A 6,538-nucleotide genomic window follows, 5' to 3' on the forward strand; every position below is an offset into this window, starting at 1 on the left:
GATTTTGTGCTTGGCAATCAACCGGGCCAAGTGTCAGATCTATTGGTCGGAGAGCATTTTGGCGGTAGCGATCATAACTCTGTTACTTTTACAATAGTCGTGGGAAAGGATAGGTACAGATAGCAGGGTAGGGTTTATAATTGGGGGAAGGGCACTTATAATTCTGTTAGGCAAAAACTGGATAACGTAAAATGGGAACAGATGCTGTCAGGGAAGAGCACGATAGAAATGTGGAGATTGTTTAAGAAATGCATACTGCATATGCTTGATATGTTTGTCCCTTACAGGCAGGAAAGATGCAGTCGAGTGAGGGAGCCTTGGTTCTCAAGAGAGGTCGAATGACTGGTTAAGATTAAGAAGGATGCTTACATAAGGTTGAGGAAAAAAGAATTGGAAAAGGCTCTCGAGGGATATGAGTTAGCCAGGAAGGAACTGATGAAAGGACATAGGAGTGCTACAAGGGGGCATGAGAAATCCTTGGCAGATAGGATCAAGGAAAACCCCAAGGCTTTTTACACATACGTGAGGAATAAGAGAATGACCAGAGAAAGGGTAGGGCCAATCAAGGATTGTAAAGGGAATTTGTACACGGAGCCTAAAGAGATAAGAGAGGCCCTTAATGAAGACTTCGGTATTCACAACTGAGAGGGACCTAGTTGTAGTGGACGACTAGGCTACTGGAGGTGGATGTTAGTAAGGAAGATGCACTAGGAATTTTGAGGCACTTGAAGATAGATAAGTCCCCCGGGCTTGATGGGGTTTATGCAAGGATTCTATGGGAAGCGAGGTAAGAGATCGCAGGGCCTTTCGCGATGATCTTTTCATTCTCACTATCCACGGGTATAATGCTGGAAGATTGGAGAGTGGCAAACGTCATTCCCTTGTTCAAAAAAGGGAAAGGGATAACCCCAGAAATTACAGACCAGTTAGTCTTACTTCAGTGATGGGAAAATTAATGGAAAGGGCTCTGAAAGATAGGATTTCTGATCACTTAGATAGGCACAGTTTGATTTGTGATAGTCAGGATAGATTTGTGAGGGGTAGATCATGTCTCACAAACTTTATTGAATTCTTTGAAGAAGTGACCAAACATGTGGATGAAGGTAGAGCAGTGGATGTGGTATACATGGATTTAAGTAAAGCGTTTGATAAGTTTCCCCATGGTAGGCTCATGCAAAAAGTAAGGAGGCATTGGATAGGGGGAAATGTGGCAGATTAGATTCAGAATTGGCTGACCCTTTGAAGACAAAGGGTGGTAGTGAACGGAAAATATTCATAATGGTGCTCAGTTACGAGTGGTGTACCACAAGGATCTGTTCTGGGTCCTCTTCTATTTGTGATTTTTGTAAATGATTTGGATGTGGGAGTGGAAGGGTGGATTAGTAAGTTTGCGGACGATATGAAGGTGGGTCGAGTTGTGGATAGTGCGGAGGGCTGTTCTCGGTTATAAAAGGACATTGATCAGATGCCGAGCTGGGCTGAGGAGTGGCAAATGGAGTTTAACCCTGAAAAGTGTGAGGTGATTCATTTTGGAAGGACAAATTTGAAAGCAGAATACAGGGTTAATGGAAAGATTCTTGGTAGTGTGGAGGAGCAGAGGGATCTCGGGGTTCATGTCCACAGTTCCCTGAAAGCTGTCACCCAGGTGGATAGAGTTGTTAAGAAGGCATATGGTGTGTTCGCTTTCATTAATAGAAGGATTGAGTTCAAGAGCCGTGAAGTTATGCTCCAGCTGTACAAAAGCCTGGTTCGGCCACATCTGGAGTATTGTGTCCAGTTCTGGTCGCCTCATTACAGAAAACATGTGGAAGCGTTGGAAAAGGTGCAGAGTAGATTTACCAGGATGTTGCCTGGAATGGAAGTAAGGGCATAGGAGGAAAGGTTGAGAGAGCTAGGGCTTTTCTCTTTAGAACGCCGAAGAATGAGAGATGACTTAATAGAGGTGTACAAGATGATCAGAGAAATAGATAGAGTGGACAGCCAGAGACATTTTCCTGGGGTGGAGGTAGCTAATACACGGGGGCATACACATTTGCAGAAAGACCATAGATAGTGGTCTTTCCCCTTTGCTCCTTGGCTACAGTTGCCCTGATCTTTCATGCATCACTCAGCACATATTCCAGAACTTTGGAATGTGCCAATCTGCAACACTTGATTGACATCAACTCCTTGCTCTGGAAGACTCACAAGTTTCGGGCAGACCAAAGTGAGTGGAGGTAGATATAGGGGAGACATCAGAGGTAGGTTCTTTACTCAGAGTGGTAGGGGCGGGGAATGCATTGCTGCAGAGGGTAGTGGAGTTGGCCTCATTAGGGGCATTTAAGGGGCGATAAGATAGGCATATGGCTGATAGTATAAGGTAGGGGTGGAGGTTAGATAGACCTTAGGTTTAAGGTAAAAGTTCAGCACAACATCGTGGACCGAAGGGCCTGTACTGTGTTGTACAGTTCTATTTTCTATGTTCTATAACTTTGCCGACTGTCCCAACAAGCCCAAGATATTTCTCACTCATGCAAGAAACTGTTTACATGGATTTGAGGCGCTGGGAGGGTTCAATACTGAATGGACACCATTGTACATTTGCAGAAAGACCATAGATAGTGGTCTTTCCCCTTTGCTCCTTGGCTACAGTTGCCCTGATCTTTCATGCATCACTCAGCACATATTCCAGAACTTTGGAATGTGCCAATCTGCAACACTTGGTTGACATCAACTCCTTGGTCTGGAAGACCCACAAGTTTCGGGCAGACCAAAGTGTTCACTGAGTTGATGGTCCTCTAGGTGCAGCCAAGGTTTGTCTCTGTTCATGTCCCTGGGAACATTAATTAAGTCCTGTCACAGAGTTGTTCGGGAAGAAACTTGACAAAAAGCACTGTATCTCTCTGCAGACATTCCTTTGAAATGGAACATTCCAGTAGGAGATGTGTCCAGTTCAAACCCTCACCACCACCACCCCCTGCTCTCCCACCAACATTGCTGCTTCAAGAATAGTATGTGGTGGCATGGAGAGTCTGGGTGAACTTCTCACCACCAGCCAAGTTCGTCTTGTTACTTGCAGCAAGTTCTGGCGATGGGGCATTATGCCAAATGACCTTGACAGTCTGCTCAGGGAACAACCCAACAGGATCTACCTCTGCTGTTCCAGCACGGTCTCGAGGATGTTACATGCTGACCACTTCCTGATGGACTTGTTGTAAAAGGTGCTTTTCTTTGCACATTTGTCCATGAAAGACAGGTGATATGGAATGGTCCAACTACTTGGAGCATTCCATTGCACCAAGGGCAATCTCAAACTTTGCAAGACAAGGGACAGGTAGAATTTCAGTAGGGTGCTTGTGTATCACACGCAAAAGTGGCCATCAGAATGAGGGCGGTTTTGGGTATGTTCACCCCCATCCAGAGCTTTGCACATGGTGTCCCTGCAGACATGGTCAATCTTAGACCACCAGGTGAAGTGGAAACTGGCTCAGGTGACTGCAATGGTGAAGATTCTGGGAAAAGGCCAGACCTGCACCACATACAACAATGGAAATTTGCCAAAGGCCCAGTTTTTGATTCACCTTGGCGATACATTCCTCCCAAGTTTTTGGGCACACCCTGGCCCCTTTGAAACATATTCTCAGCACCTTCAACATGACAACACACAAACAAGGCAGCAGAGAGAGGGTAGCCCTGCCTAGCTCCAGATTTGATCAGGATGCTTTCTTCTTCCCACCTGCTGATTTGAGACTGGAAATATTGATGTTGATTTAGAGCAGGCAGATCCAAATGCAGATTCCCACCCTAAAGCCCATTTTGGAGAGCACATTACCATTTTGGGTGTGCGATACCCTGTCAAAGGCCGTCAACTGATCCAGGCTGATGAGGCAGGCATTCACCCATCCCCTGTCCTAAATGTAGGCGATCATATCCCTGAGGAACGCAAGGCTCTCAGATATTTCTGCCTGTACAGCACTGGTTTAATCAGGGTGAAGCACTAATCTCAGAGCAGTCCTGACCCGGCTGTCAATGACCTTTATTATCCTTCTGTAAATCATCTTGGGATAATTTTTTGTGTTGAATGTGCTGCAAACACAAATTGGCATTAATGTAGCTTGGTATGTCTGTAATGTACATGGGTGTTGATGCCAAGGAACTTTAAGAAAGCTCAGTATCTTATCTAGAGCCTGCTTTTTAATTGCGTTTCTGTTTGGGTTTCAATGACTTGACATATTTCTTTCTAATCCCTTTGTTACCTGCATTTCTTCATCTCAATTTGGCAGAAATCTGCAGAAGACTTGGGCAAGGCACAAGTTCATTTGCCATCTTTTGCTTTGTCCCTGTCGGCTATTTCAGTCAATATTATTGATGATTTGAGATCATTGGCAAAGCAAAAGATAACAGTGCCATGAAGAAAAACCCTTCTGGGCAATGAGTATCCATGATCTGGAATGCACAGTGTTGTGGGAATAAGTTAAATGCTGGCTCTCAGTGGAGAATTGGACCAGCACTTGAAGGGTACGGAACTGCTGAGAAAGGATAGAGAGTAAACTGGCTGAGTAACTCTTGTAGTTAGCTGGCACAAGCAAAATAATCTTCTCTGCTGTCACTAATAAATTATTAGTGTAAAATAGACACAGAAATTTAATCACTTCTGGTTAATCAACTGGAATGATTTCCTCTAATTACATTTTTCTGGTCTTTGCTACCTTATTCCTTTGTTGCCTTTTAAGTGCTACCAATAATCAATGTCAAACCAACAGAAAGAAAGACTTGCTTTTGTCCAAAGTCTTTTGTGAACTCAGGATATGCATGCAAAGAAATAATTTTGATGTACTGTAGTGTAAGAAACTCAGCATTCACATTTCACACTGTAACATCTGAAGCTGTTTGTTGTTGGATAAATATTGGCCAGAACATCTGGGAGAATGTCTCTACTCAGCTTTAATTAACGTAGAGCTGAGGGTGCCAGAGGAGGGCTTCAGTTTCAAATCTGACGTGAAAAATTGGAGCTTTGACAGTGCAGCTCTCCCTTCGTACTGCAGTGATAGAAGAATATAAAATTATAAAAGGCATGAATAGGGTGAACAGTCAGAGACTTTTTTTTTCCAGGATTGAAATGTCAAATCCTGAGGGATATAAGGGAAAGAGGAAAAGTTGAAAGGAAAACTTTTTTGAGCAGAGGGTGGCAGGTGACTGGAACGTGCTGTCAAGGGAGATGGTAGAAGCAGACAGGACAGCAATGTTCAAGAGGCATTTAGATAGCCACATGAACAGACAGAGAATAGAGGGATACAGAGCATGAGCAGGCAGATGAATTTAGTAACATAATAGCATCATGGTCAGCGCAGGCTTGGTGGGCCAAAGGGCCGGTTCAGTACTGTACTGTTTGATGTTCAAGCACGTAAGTGATTGTAATATGTCTGAACTAATAAAAGCATGTTGCCTGGGAAATTCCTCTGTTGTTCCTGCTCCCCTGGCAAATTTATGGTGAAGTAGAGGCAGGATTTCCTTTCCCTCCCTGCAGAAATCGTAACGTGTATGCTGACCAGTGAATGCAGGTTTTCAGTAAATAGGAGTGAAGAACCAATTTGGCCAATTTCTAAAATGGATATATCAAGGAAAGGATACTCATTTTCAGTATAAATTTGAGCCGAGGATGGAGATCATAGAGCTATATAAAGTTTATAAAATCATGAGGGTCATGGATAGGGTAAATAGACAAGGTCTTTTCACTGGGATGGGGCAGTCCACATTAGAGGGCATAGGTTTAAGGTGAGACGGGAAAGATTTAAAAGGGACCTAAGGGGCAACATTTTCACATGGAGGATCATGCAGATATGGAATGAGCTGCCAGAGAGAGTGGTGGAGGCAGGTGCAATTACAACATTTAAAAGGCATCTGGATGGGTTTTTGCATGGGAAGGATTTTGGGGGATTTGGGCCAAATGCTGGCAAATGAGACTCGATTTATTTCAGATAGCTGGTCAGCATGGACGAGTTGGATCGAAGGGTCTGTTTCCATGCTATATATCTCTATGACTCTATGCTGATAAAAATATTCTGAACCATCTCAAGCTTAACAATATCCTTCCTCTATCACATGGTGACCCTTCCTAACACATGGTGACCACAACATAGACACAGTACTTCGGACAAGGCCTCACCAACATCATGTACAACCTGAAAATAACATCACAACTCCTATACTCAAATTTCTGAGAAATGAAGGCCAGCATATTAAATGCCTTCTTATCCATTCTATCCATATGTGAACCCCTTGGTGTCTCTGTTCTATAACAGTATCCAAGTCCCCATTTTTCATTGTCAAAGTCCTGCCCTTATTTGTTTATCCAAAATCCAATCACTCACATTTATCCAAATTAAACTCCATCTGCCATTTTTCAGCCCATTGTCCAACTGATCAAGATCCCTTTGTAATTCTAAATAACCTTCTTCGCTGTACACTATACCACCAATCTTAGGGTCATCTGCAAATTCACGAACCATGCCTTCTATATTCTCATCTAAATAATTTATATAAATGACAAGCTAAAGTG

Source organism: Rhincodon typus, chromosome 47 (assembly GCF_021869965.1).
Source record: "Rhincodon typus isolate 14 chromosome 47, sRhiTyp1.1, whole genome shotgun sequence".
In the NCBI taxonomy this organism is placed as follows: Eukaryota; Metazoa; Chordata; class Chondrichthyes; order Orectolobiformes; family Rhincodontidae; genus Rhincodon; species Rhincodon typus.